Below are 15,112 nucleotides of genomic sequence, written 5' to 3'. Positions count from 1 at the left end.
GTACTTATCAATTTCAAAAATATATTTTATGTATTCTGTTTATAATTTACTATCTGGCTTTCTTAAGAAAACATGAACTCTATATGGACAGTGATTATCTTTCTATTTTCACTAATGAGCCCCACATGTAACACACCTTACACATTGTAGGCTCTTAATAAGCATTTGCTAAAACAATAACAAAATTTCCTCATATATGATATTCCACAAATATACACCTAGACTACCATAATCCTGCCCAGATCTTAGGTTAATTCTAATCCTCTGCTCTGTTTAAAATGAAATAAGAAGTTGTTTGTAATCTAGTATGGAAAACTGATCTCAACATCAATATCTCGTCTATTAGTGTCCTCTAGGATTAGGTAGGTCTTAGTAAACTCAACATTCTTTAGCATCAGTATGGCTTCTTTGTTTGTTTTTTGAAGATGAAGTCACAAATTGGGGCTCTCTGGCAATAGGGCCATGTTATTTAATGTAAGAATATTTTGCTTATAAAATTAAAAATCAACAAGACAATGTTCAGAAAAACAACTTTACTTTTTCTATTCAAACTCTTCACAATTATTAGGTAAAACCGTAAAAAAAATTTTTTTTAAAAGCCAAAACTGAAATTATCCACTCTTTAAAAATGGAAAGCAATGAGCACACTACATATGCTTTGGATAATAATCAAATAAAATATATATAGACTTAAATGAAATTATTAGAAAGCAAAAAGGGTAAATCATATCTAAGTTCCAAACTCAAGCTATTAAAAAAAATTACCAAACACAAAAAATAGAAGTAGATTCAATTAATATATTTTTTAATATTTTATTTATTTATTTATTTATTTATTTAAAATTATTTTTATTAACATATAATGTATTATTTGCTCCAAGGGTACAGGTCTATGATTCATCAGTCTTACACATTTCACAGCACCCACCATAGCACATAGTCTCTCCAATGTCCATAACCCAACCACCTTCTCCCTACCCCCCACATCCCCCCAAGCAACCCTCAGAAGATTTCATTTATTTATTTGAGAGAGAGAGAGAGAGAGCGAGCATGACCAGGGAGGAGAGGGAGAAGCAGTTTCCCTGTGAGAAGGGAACCCAACTCAGGGCTTAATCTCAAGACCCTGCTGTCATGGCCTGAGCTGAAGACAGAGGCTTAACCAACTAACCCACCCAGGCGCCCCATTAATAAAGTAATTTTTAAGGAGTATTTTTAAATAAATGATAAAATAGAGTATCTTTGATAAGTTTAATTATTTTAAAAAATGACAGGACAGGAGAGAGAAAGAGCATGAGAAAGATAATTCAAATACATAAAATTAAGAATAACAAAGGGGGAATGACTATAGCTATGGAGGAAATTTACATATTTTAAAAATTTCAGTGTAGATAAAAATAGATGTGAAAGGATTTTTACTACATTATTATTGATAATACTGAGTAATTAGAAACAACCTTAAATGTCTAATCAGTAAAAGAATAGGTAAATAACTGTTGGTATTTCATATTATGAAATATTACATGAGTTAAAAAGGGAAAATAAATAAACACATACATTTTTATATTAACTGGAAGAAGAAAATAGCAAAATAATGATGTGCTATATGTAAAAATTTTGAGAAAAAAAGAAGCCCCAGCAAGTCAAAGCTATATATTTGTATTGCATATATATTCTCACATAAATTCTTAAAAATCTGTAAAGATATAAGCTAACTGCTAATTTTTATTTTTTCTAAGAAGAATAAAATAATTGGCAAGACTATGAGGTAACCTTTTATTCTCTATATTTTTTGCATTTTCATAATGAAGGAGTATTCAAATATTACTTGTATAATAAAAATATATTATGTACCTTTATCTAAGTGGTGTGTAGTTCTCAAAAGTTGAACTCTGGGGCCAATATATTTTTCAGGTAGCCAAATGCAGATTCATATCAACATATTTTTTTCTAGATAACTTCTTTCTTTGTGAGTTTCAGATGTCCTAATCACTGTTCAATCTACCATGTTGTTAAACAAACAAGCAATGTTAAAACTTTACTATTACAATAATTGACTATGATGGTGATTATCCTATCTACAAGAGTTTTGCAGATAGCCCTCTTACGTGGTTTTAAGTCCATGTGGAATAAAATAAAACTTTTGACTGGAGGAGAAATATGATTACATTTAGACTTTACGAGCTGATCTGTTGTTAGAGCAGAGGGTAGATTGTGGTAGAAGAGACTGGAAGTAGAGGGACTAGTTAGGACAGTGAATGTCCCTTGAGTATGCCTCAGAAAAACTAGGCTAAAGTTAAAGTATTAATTATTGAGACTCCTGTCAGGAATTAGAATTTCTAAGAGGGGCCAGCAATGATCTATGTATGTGTGTATGCACATGCATATGTAATATGTAATTTTAAGGTACCCAGGAAATTCTGGTGATCAGTCAAGTATGAGTATCCCTGAGCAAGGACAGTACTTACAGCAATCCAAGTACTCTTTGGAATGCTCAGGAAAGAAAGAAAGCAGTAACAGAATGGTACATGGGTAATGGAGAGAAATTCCATTAGGATAATCTTTTTATAAAAAATCTTTTTATATAAAATCTTTTTATAAAAAAGATTTTCTGTGTTTAATTTTCAGAAAATCATACAGATTTAGATGGTAACTTTACCAACTCATGTTGTTTCCCTGTACACATTTCCAGTCATCATTTCTGGAATGGGAGTTTTCATCTTAGTCCAGATTTATTTAGAAAGTCAGACTTTTTTCTCTTTGTCTTTCTCTTTCATTCTGAAAGACTGGTTGGGCCGAAGAAGAAAGGGGAGTAATAGAGAAAGGATCTTTAGCAAAATAAAGCATCATATGAATGAATAAAGTGTCCTGCTTGTCTACTTCCTATTTACTTGCTCTTGTCTTTTGTTTATAATCTCAACAATTCTACACTAAAAGGTTTAGCGTGATCTCTCTGAACTTTGCCCATCCTCCTCATAGGCCAACCTTCCCCTTCCTTGCTTGATGCTGCCACAGAGACTGTTAGCTTCTGGCCTGAGAGCCTTTGCCGTTATTCCCCGGTATAAGACAGTCTCCCCACTGCTATCAAAGTTGGCTTCTTCTCAGCTATAGATCTCAGTTTAGGTGTCACACCTCAGAAAGACTGTTCTTGATCTTTGTATGGAACAGAATCTTACCGATTTGTCTTTCGTCACACTGGTCATTTCCTTCTTAGTTCTCAGTGCAGTTTGTGATGTGTTTATTGACTGACTTATTTTCAGTCCTCTGCACTAGGTTTGGGGGCCAACATGGCAGGGGCTGTGCCTCCTTGTCCATTGGGTATAGCCAACCCCCATCAAAGTAACTGACAGACACTAGTATTCAAATAATATTTGTTGGAGAAGTGAAATTTAAAGGAAAGAAAAAAGAAAAAAAAACACAAACATAGACAGCTGAAATCAGGAACCCAGAATTCAGAGCCTACATTAGCATATATGTTAGTTTCGGAAGGCAAAATATACATATTCGTATATGTGCTAATCATGAAATGAAGGAATTTGGGGTCCAATCTCCATCAGTGAGGTTATCCATTCCTGTTCTGGCAGTGTCAGAGTTTGCTGCAAGATCATTTGTCAAGATCTTTCCCTCTTTCTTAAACTAATGACCTTGTCATCCCCCCCCCCCCAGGTGGCTGAGGCCCTGCATAGAGGTATACAGAGGTTTCCACTGGCAACTACTTGCGAAACTGAATATACTTAGCTACCTTATCAAGCCCTAGAATTGTTTGATTTCCTACAGGAAATGTTTGCCTTTGAAAACTCCAGTGGGGAAATAGCTTTTTCACCTCTGCTCAGGAGAATGAGTTTAACGTTGTCAGAAGATGAGATTCTTCCCCCAGAGGAGGTGCTGAGCATCTAATGAGTTTAGGAACAAATCAGAAAAACAGCAGGCGGTAGATTCCAGCCCCCACCCGCACCCTGATTCCATAAGAAAATTCTGTTTTAGATATTTGCATGAGTGAACTACCCATTTACACTGATTTTTTTCTATGTGCTATGTTAGATATGTATAACTCCAATATGGAAATACATCTAGCCACATTATGCATTGTGAAAGGTGTGTGATTTTGCTCCTTGGGGCGCATTCTATTTAAATAACTCACTAACGCATTAACAGCCAGGATTGTACTTGTATCTCTTTCATCTCTAATATGAGCCCTTCTCTGTCACTATAATCCCAAGCAGTTTATACCCGCACAGAAATACACACCCATACACACCTTCCCCGCAGGTATTCATATATCCACTGAAACAGGGACTGCCCAAAGGTTATTCTTAACAACTGCTTCTATGACCTCAGATTAAATTTGTTTATCAGTTACTACTTCCTCTTTCTCTTATTAAGATTTCCTCTAATCTACAACTTTTATCTGAAATTAAGCATCTGACATTGGCCCTTTGGCCATCACTTTTGTAATTGCTCACCCTGGCATTTGATCCTCAATTCTCCTTAACAGATTGCCACTTGTCTCCTTCCCTAGTTTCACTGCAGTCCTCGCTGCTTGTGGTAGACTTCCCTGCCCTAATTCTGCCCTCTGAGAGCCAGATCTCAGTAGTGGACCTTTACTAATGGTTTAATTCTACAGGTTGAAAGGAATAAGTGGATTGGAAACATAAATTGGTTTAAGCATTAATTATGTACATTTAGAAAGAATTCATATAAGCCAAATGGAAATTAGGTAAGGAAACTTTTGCCAGCAAAATGTTACCTCCCTGCAGCCACATGGTTTCACAGCAGGAGACGGGAGAAAAAAATTGAGCCAATGAGAGAGAATTCTGTATATTGTACTCTGTTTAAAGACATTCTACCTATTTTATTATTCAACATATTTTATCTTTGTTTTGATTGCAAGAGGGACATAGGATAGTGTTGCACATATATCACAAAAAGCTCATAAATATGTTAAAGTATGTCATTTCTCATAACTAATGACAGTCAAGCACTCTGGTCAAATCATTCTTATGCATTTCCAAGATTATTACAATAGCCTCCTTACTTGTGTCCCTACTTCTGCCCTGACCACCCACCTCTTCAGTAGCAAAATAATTTTGTTAAAATCAGATCATATCACTCCTGTATCCAACCAATCAAACAAAATACGAACAAACAAACAAACAAAAAGCTTCCAAAGTTCATTTCTCTATGATTTGGCCCCCAATTCAATCTCTAAGTTCAACTCTTGCTAGTAACCTCTCTCACTTTTTTCTACACCGTCCACATTGACTTGCTTACTGATTCTTATGCTAACCAGACACAGAGATGCCTTAGATTCATTGCAGTGGTCGCTGTTACTATTCCTAGAAATCTCTTTCTCCAATTATTTACATATTAGTTCCCTCAATTCCTCCCTGTTTTTACTCAAAAATCAACTTCTTCTAACTTCTGCTTTTAGAAATTATGGAGTGCCTGGGATCAGATTTATTCTCCTACAATTAATAGATAGAAAACCAGAACAAATATGTTTTTCTTAAGAACAAAACAAAACAAAAAAACCCACAAATGTTTCAGATATAATCAGCACATAAAGACTGTGATCCCTGAGAGAAAGGAAACAAAACAAAACAAAAATGAGCTATACAGTTTCCTTGGCATTCTGCCAAAGGCATTTTGTATACTCAGGTATAAGGACTGGAATCTTAGACATAGCAGAGTGGTCTAGATAAGTTGAGGAGACTGAGATCAGAAGTTGGAGAGACTAAGCAATAGCAATTTGAGGGTAGAGTGCCAGCAAGAAGGGAAGTGTCCAAAGATGCGCCAGAAATCTAGTTAGGAGTTTCTTGACTCTGGCTGAACAGTACAAAGAGCATTATACATATATAGGATTACTATACATAATAAATATTAGTAACATATTATCAACATACATTGGATAAAACTCCATGAGAATGGCAAAGAAAAACCATGGAGTTTTATAAACTGAACAAGGCTGGCAGGCATTCTTGTTCTAACAAGACAGAAGAAATTCCTTGCTAAATGTCTGGAAGATTAAGTAGAGACACCAAAGGGTCATATCCTAATAGTATTGCTAAACTTGTCATCAATTAAAGGCTACTCTAAACCCGCCATAACAAGCCTGAAAAATTAAGCTGATTCTCAAGTAAGTTAGCCCCTACAAGAACAAAGTATAACATTATTTTTTTTATTTTTTTATAACATTATTTTTAAAAACATAACATAATTAAGCATGTGAAAATGTTTACCTTTCATCAAAGAATTACCAGACATGTAAAGAAACAGGAAAATTCAATCTATAATCAAGAGAAATATTAGTCTCTAAAAGAGATTCAGAAAGGATATATATGACGGTTAATACAAAATAATGTTAAAATAATAGCCATTGTAATATGCACAAGAATTTAAAGAAAAATGTGTATATAATAAGGAAAGAAATGAAAGATGTGAAATAGACCCCCAAAATGGAACTTTTGGTTGTAGACATATATTTAAAGGAAAAAAAAAAAAAGAAAAAAGAAAAACCACTGCTGGGATTAATATTAAATTAAACACTACAGAAGAAAAATCAGTGAACTTGAAGGCATAGGATTGGAAACTATTCAGATTTAATCATACATAGAAAAAAGACTGAAAAAAAAAAAAACTGAGCCTCAGTAGTCTGTGAGATCAAATAATCTAACATTAGACTTCTGGAAGAAAAGTGAGGGCTTAGGACTGAATAATACTTTAAGAAACCATGCCTGAAATATTTTCCATATTTGAAGAAAACTATAAACCCATGGATACAAAAAACTAAAGTTACCATAAGTAGGATAATCATAAAGATGACTAGACCAGGACATTTAATAGTCAAATTGTTCAAAGCGAAAGACAAGGAAAAGCAAACAAACTACCCAGAGAAAAAATACACATTATGAAGATAGAAAGAAAAATAAATAATACTGACATTTCCTGAAACTATGCAATGGTACATCTTTACAACAGTTAAAGAAAATAAAATCAACTTAGAATTCTATATATGGAGTGACATCCTCTAAAAATAAAAGCAAAAATAGGGGTGCCTGGGTGGCTCAGTGGGTTAAGCCTCTGTCTTCGGCTCAGGTCATGATCTCAGGGTCCTGGGATTGAGCACTGCATTGGACTCTCTGCTCAGCAGGGAACCTGCTTCCCCCTCTCCCTCTCTGCCTGCCTCTCTGACTACTGGTGATCTCTTTCTCTCTGTCAAAATAAATAAATTAAAATAAAATAAAAATAAAAGCAAAAGTAAACTTTTTTCTTGGAAAAAAACGGTTGAAAGAATTTATCATCAACACTACAAGCAGTGTTTTTTGTTTTTTTTGTTTTTTTGTTTTTTTTGACAGAGAGAGACACAGTGAGAGAAGGAACACAAGGAGGTGGAGCAGCGGAGGGAGAGGGAGAAGCAGGCTTCCCACAGAGCAGGGAGCTCAATGCAGGGCTTGATCCCAGGACCCTGGGATTATGACCAGAGCCGAAGACAGATGCTTAATGACTGAGCCACTCAGGCGCCCCACACTACAAGCAATGTTAAAGAAAATTTTCAGCCAGAGGAAAACGATCTCAAATAGAAGCTAGGAAATGCACAAAGAAGGGAGAATAACAATGATGGTATATGAATTGGTAAATAAAATACAATAGAAGTACACAAGTTGGGAAATGGAGATTAGAAGACTAATATTTTAAGACCCTTCATTATACATGAGGTAATATAATATTATTTAATAATAGACTATAGATAATTTAGAGATATATATTGTAAACTTTATTTTTTAAAGACTTATTTTTTTATTTTAGGGAGAGAAAGAAAGAGTATGGGGGGAGGGACCAGAAGGAGAGGGACAGAGAGAATTTCAAGCAGACTCCCCGCTGAGCACAGAGCCCTACACAGGGCTAAATCTTACAACCCTGAGATCATGACCTGAGCTGAAACCAAGAGTCTGTCACTTAACTTATTGAGCCACCCAGTCACCCCATCCTGCAACCATTCAAATAATAGCAATGATTTCTACCTAATAAAGCAGTCATGGAAATTAAATCCTATTGGGAAAATGTATATGTTAATCCAAAAGAAAACAAGCAAATGGAAAGGAAAAAGAGCAAAGAACAGATGGGATGTATAGAAATTAGTTACTAAGATGGTTGATTTAAATCCAACCATATGAATAATTACTTTGAACTTAAGTGGTCTAAAGACCCTAAATAAAAGAATTGTTTGACTGAATTAAAAAGAAGGGCCAGGGCACCTGAGGGGCTCAGTTGGTTAGTGGCTAATTTTGACTCAGGTCATGATGCCAGGATCTTGGGATTGAGTCCCCTGTTGGGCTCCCTGATCAGAGGGAAGTTTGTTTCTCCCTCTCTTCTGCCGCCCCGCCCCCTACAACTTATGCTCTCTTGCACATACACACTCTAGCTCTTTCTCAAATAAATAAATAAAATCTTTAAAAATAAAAATAAATAGCATGGCCAAATCAAACACTTATTATAAAAATTTCGCTTTAATTATAAAGGCACAGGTTAAAGCTACTGGATGGACAATGTGATGATTTGGTATTTGTATACATTGTGTTTTTCGGTCATACTTCAGTAGAGCTGAAAAAAAAACAGAGTAATAGGTTAAACATAATAGAGCACAGTTGAAAAACAATTGAATAATAATACTATTTTATTAAACATTTTGTTTTTAAAGATTTGCTTTAAACATTTTGTAACTAAAATAATAAGCCCCATCAATATTGTTACTTGATGAAAAATACATAACATGTAAACACTAAATCTGAGAAAGTTGGAGTTTATAGAATGTCTATTTCTTATCAAACAGTAGACTTCAGAAGAAATATTGTGAAGGATGAAAAGAAACTTTTCATAATAATGAAGATGGTGAGTTATCAAAAGGCCATAGCAAAATTCAAAATATATGGAGCAAAAACTGATAGAACTGAAAACTGACATAGATAAATCCATATTTATTGTTGGAAATGTCTATACTTCCTTTCATGGTAATTGAGAAAAACAAGCAAACAAAAAATAAATGTAGAGAAGATTCATGACTACTACCAACTAATTTGACCTAATAATAATTTATTGAACATACTACTCAACAACAAAAGAGTCACACATTATTTTAAAAGTACACAGAGGGGCACATGGGTGGCTCAGTTGATGAAGTGTCTGACTCTTGGTTTCAGCTCAGGTCATGATCTCATGGGTTGTGGGATCTAGTCCCACTTGGGGCTTTGCAATGAGCTGGGAGTCTCCTTGAAGATTCTCTCCCTCTGCCCCTCCACCTGCTCTCTCTCTCTCTCTCTCTCTCATAAATTTAAAAGTCTTTTTAAAAATTAAAAAAAAAAATAAAAGTTCGCACAGTTGATGTATCAAAATAAGCCATATACTGGGTCATGAAAGTTTTAAAAATATATTCTAAAGTACTAAAATTATATATATTTATCTTTGGTTACAACTAAATTAAATTAGCAATCAGTATCACAAATATATCTGTATAGGGGTCCCTGGCTGGCTTATTCAGTTAAGCATCCAACTCTTGATTTCAGCTCCGGTCATGATTCGGATCGTGGGATTGAGCCCCACATGGGGCTCTACATTTAGTGGGGAGTCTGCTTGAGGTTCTCTCTCCCTCTACCCTTCCCCTACTCATGCTCCCTCTCTCTCTCTCAAATAAATAAATCTTTTTAAAAAAAGAAATATAGGGCGCCTGGGTGGCTCAGTGGGTTAAGCCACTGCCTTCGGCTCAGGTCATGATCTCAGGGTCCTGGGATCGAGTCCCGCATCGGGCTCTCTGCTCAGCAGGGAGTCTGCTTCCTCCTCTCTCTCTCTCTCTCTGCCTGCCTCTGCCTACTTGTGATCTCTCTCTGTCAAATAAATAAATAAAATCTTAAAAAAAAAAAAAAAGGATTCTCTCTCCCTTAAAAAAAATAAAAAATAAAAAAATAAAAAAAATTAAAAAAGAAATATATATGCATAATTCCAAATATTTGGGAATATACAAAATATGTATAAGTAGTACGTGCATCAGAAAAGAAATCTTGGGGCACCTGGGTGGCTCAGTCCATTAAGTGCCTGATTTTGGCTCAGGTCATGATCCCAGTGTCCTGGGTTTGAGCCCCAATTGGGCTCCCTGCTCAGCAGAAGTCTGCTTCTCCCACTCCCCCTGCTTGTGTTCCCTCTCTCGCTGTGACTCTCTCTGTCAAAATAAATAAAATCTTAAAAAAAAAGAAATCTTAAAGAAAAATGGAAATATTTCTTACTAAATGAAAATGAAAAGCCCCACAATATGTCCAAATTTGGTGAGAGACAGTTAAAATACTGCCTAGAGAGAAATATATAATTTTGTTTATACTAATTTAATTTTTAAATCAAAGCATATACATTAAGAAACTAATAGAAATTATAGAAAAAGGAAAGAAAATGAAGAAAAGAAGCAACTTAAACCCAAATTCGGCAGAGGAAAGCACACAATAACATTAAGAATAAAAAATAAGTACAACAGGAAGCAACAATGGAGAAATCCAAAGAGGCCAGAAGTTAGTTTTTTGAAAAGATGAATAACATTTCTAACCCTTTAGCTGGACTGATCAAGACAAAAGAGAGAGAAAGCACATTAGTCAATGACAAGAAAGAGAGGAAATCTCTATAGAATATAGAATCATTGAAAGGATTTCAAAAAATGCATTATTGGGGCGCCTGGGTGGCTCCGTGGGTTAAAGCCTCTGCCTTCGGCTCAGGTCATGATCCCAGTGTCCTGAGATCGAGCCCCGCATCGGGCTCTCTGCTCAGCAGGGAGCCTGCTTCCTCCTCTCTCTCTGCCTGCTTCTCTGCCTACTTGTGATCTCTGTCTGTTAAATAAATAAAATATTTTAAAAAAATGCATTATTAATAGTTTCTCATACTACATACTTCTAACTACATAGAAGAGAAGGACAAATTCCTTAGAAAATACAAGATACCAAAATTGTTTTAAGGAGAAATATGAAAAACTGAAAAACCTATTAAAGGCATTGAACTTATGAGTAAATACTTTCTCATGAAGGAAATTGTAGACCCAGATGGCTGCATCAGTGTCCTCTAGCATACATTTCAGAAAGAAGCAATAACAGTACTGCCAACTCTCTTGCAGAGGCCAGAAGGAACACGTGCCACTTAATTTTATGAATTGAGCATTATCTTAACACCAAAACTAGACAAAGACAGTGTACAAAAATAAAACTACATGCCAAAATCCTCATTAATGTATACTTAAAAAATCCTTAACAAAATATTAGCAAACTAACCTGAGAAACCTAAAAATATGAGATAACATATCATGGCTAAGTGGAGTTTATCTCATGAATGTAATTTTGGTTGAACGTCTGAAAATCATTCATTGTAATTCATAACAAAATAAGAGAAATATGCTCATTTTAATTGATGTAGAAGAATAATTTCATAATATTTGGCTGCTATTTATTATAAAAGCCATCTTAATATGATAAAGGACACCTATGAAAAGTCTACATCTAACATCATACTTACTGCAAGGGTGAATGGTTTCCCTTAAAATCAGGAACAAAGACTGACCATTTATATTCTACTTTGTACTGGAGGTTCTAACCAGTGCAATAAAATTAAAATAAAAAGCACAGAGATCGGTTGTTCAGTAATGAAGAAATAAAATGCTGTTTATTTGCAGATAACATGAGCATGTTCATAGAAAATTCTAGGTGATATACAAAGAAATCTACTTTAAATGATGAGTGAAATATGCAAGATCTGAGGAAACAAAATCAATATATAAAATTCAATTTTATTTCCATGTAATGTCAATTAATAACTAGAAAACACATTTCCTATCTAAATCCCAATAGAAAAATTTTGTCGGGGTACCTGGGTGACTCAGTCCTTAAGCACCTGCCTTCAGTTTAGGTCTTGATCCCAGAGTTCTGGGATCAAGCCCTGCATTGGAATCCCTGCTCTGCAGGAAGCCTGCTTCTCCCTCTCCCACTCCCCTGCTTGTGTTCCCTCTCTCACTGTCTCTCTCGGTCAAATAAATAATAAATAATAAAGTCTTTAACAAAGGAAAAAGTAAATATTTGGAGAAAAAGACAAAATCATTCTAAAATATTGTGGAAGGACAAAAAAAAAGTAAGGTAGAAGAAGTTAGAGAGCTTACGTTACCCAATTTCAAGTTATTCTAAGTCACTATCAAGGCAATGTGGTATCTCTCCTTATTTCAGGAGAGATAGGTTAACTGATGGAAAAGAATAAAGAGTCCACAGAAAGACAACACAAATGGTCAACTGATTTTTGTTTTTTTTTACTTTTCCAGAGCAATGCAATGGGGAAATGTTGGTCTTTTCAACAAATGATACTAGAACAACCAAATTTCCCTATAGGAAAAAAATGCATCTTAACCCTTAGATTACATCACACAATAATTACATCTAATAGGATTGTAGGCCTAAATATAAATGCTAATATATTATAAGAAATCCAGAACAAAACACAGGAGAAAAATCTTCATGACCTAGCAATGGGCAGAGGTTTCTTAGATAAGACACAAAAGCATGGATTATTCAAGAAATGACACTTGTGCTCTTCAAAGAGCACCATTAAGAACACAAAAAATAAGCTATCAACTGGGAGGAAATATTTGCAGTGAATATTTTTGAAAAAGGCTTAAGTCCAAAATATATAAAGACCTCACAAATTTGATACCAAATAATGCAATTAAAAATGAGCTAACTGCATGTGTGTGTATGTATGATATGTGTGAGTGTGTGTGTGTGTGTTAGTTCCAAAAGATATATATATTTATATCCAATTTACATATATATATTTGTGAATTCTAAGACTTGTATCTACAGCTTCCTCAAATAGTTAATAGCCCTTTCACTGTCCATCAAAGACTGCTGTAGCAGAAAGATCCTGCTCTGGAGTCAGAATGCTCTGGAGTCAGAGACATGTCAGAATCTTAGCTGTACCACCTCTCTTACGAAATGTTAACAACTTTCCTTTATGTTGGCTCTTTAATTCACTCATCCAAAAACAGAAAATAGTAGTATCAGTTGTGAACTGCTTTGTATTTGTGTTGCAAAGGGAGGTTGCCTGAAGAAGGCTGGATGAACCTTCTATCAGTTCTCATGTAGCTTGAAGCAACAGAAAATACCAACTAAAATAACTGGAAGTTTATTAGCTTATCTAACAAGTGGTTGATGGTAGAGTTGATACAGGGATTGTTTATTGAACAGACTCTCCCTGTCTTTCTGTACATTTCTTGACTTATTTTCTTGTCATTTCACTGTGGCTCCCCTCAGAGTTCCACAGTAGGCGTTCCCACTATGATGAACAGGTGACACTGACCAGAAGTGGAAAACAAGAGTCTGTTTAATATATATTTTTAAGAAAGTAGACAAAGTTTTGATAAACCCTACCGGTCATCCTCTCACAAAGTATGGGCCAGATTTGCATTGCCCTGCCAGGCCTAATGCAATCAGTAGACTTTGGGGGAACTGGAGTTACTAAGACTGATTTCTACTAATCCAGGTTCATCCTATGGGACTGAGGAGGCACCCATTGTCCCTTTTGAAATACATTTATCTTATTGGGGAAAAAAAAGAAAAGAAAAGATCTTGTTGTCAAGGGTGAAACAGATTATTTGGTAGGAGGCCAAGAATACTTTTACCTCCAGGTAGAGGTCTGTGGGGTGTGTGTTGGAAGTGAGGATGTGAAAAATAATAAATTATTAATTTACAGTGACAACTGGGTGAAGCATAAAGAATAACATGGAGGGCATTAGGAGAAGGAAAGGAAAAGTGAATTGTGGGAAATCGGAAGGGGAGACAAAGCATGAGAGACTGTGGACTCTGAGAAACAAATTGAGGGTTTTCGAGGGAGGCGGATGGGTGAGCCTGGTAGTAGGTATTAAGGAAGGCATGTATTGCATGGAGCACTGGGTGTGGTGCATAGACAATGTATCTTGGAACAATGAAAAAATTAAAAAATAAGATATAATAAAAATCTAACTATTTTACAAAATTTACAATGACAACTATAAATTGTACTGTGAACAGAAATGCTGCTGTTTTTAGCATTGTTCTGACTCTCATCCCAGGATTTTGTCATCAGAATATTGTTCAGAACACCAGAACTCAGGGCTCATTATTTAACCTTAAGGAAATTTCTTGTTTTGTCCCCCAAAAATGACTTGAGTGTATCTGTGAGGATCCTTAAGCCTTAAAGATAGACTTCTCATGGAAGCAGAGATGTTTGTATCCACAAATCTTAAAGAGTGAAAGCCCTTGGCACGTACTTTTTTTTTTTTAAATCTCAAATTCAGTTATTTTTTTTTTAAATATGCTCTAGGAAACCTAATATCTTTTGGTAGACATGTCAGGGCTTCTAAGAACTATAGAATATTTTATCAAATAGCAAAAATATATCTATTCTTTCCATTTAGGTTCTGCATTGGAGATACTTTATTCTAGATTAATCGATTTGTTGTCTAGAGGAGTTACAGTGTACTTGATTTGGTTTCTGCTTACTGATTTAAACTGTCACTTGCCCGTCTCAGGAATTATTCCTAAGTCATTTTAGTTAGAATTAAAAGTGATCCCTTCTCCTGGTATCATTATCCAGAAAGGTAATTATATAAACTATACAGATTTTACTAGCTAATTCAAATCATTTGGTTTATTTCATTTACCTCCATATTCATCAAGGACATTTTTACTGTTATCTCCATGTAGTCTCAACAGAATGGATTTTTTTTTTAAAGATTTTATTTATTTATTTGACAGAGATCAGAAGTAGGCAGAGAGGCAGGCAGAGAGAGAGGAAGAAGCAGGCTCCCCACTGAGCAGAGAGCCCAATGTGGGGCTCAATCCCAGCACCCTGGGACCACGACCCGAGCCGAAGGCAGAGGCATTAACCCACTGAGCCACCCAGGAGCCCCCAGAATGGATTGTTTTAAGGATTAAATGTGATTGCACATAGGAAGGATTTAGCATGTTGTCTGTCATGACTGACAGGCATGTACACAGAAGGCACTCAATAAATGTGACATGCTATTATTTTATTTTGGGAAATTAGAATTATGACACCTACTTCTCAG

The sequence above is a fragment of the Mustela putorius genome, unplaced genomic scaffold (genome assembly GCF_011764305.1).
Source record: "Mustela putorius furo isolate JIRA1106 unplaced genomic scaffold, ASM1176430v1.1 tig00003987_pilon_pilon_pilon, whole genome shotgun sequence".
In the NCBI taxonomy this organism is placed as follows: Eukaryota; Metazoa; Chordata; class Mammalia; order Carnivora; family Mustelidae; genus Mustela; species Mustela putorius.
This window is presented reverse-complemented; position numbering follows the sequence as displayed.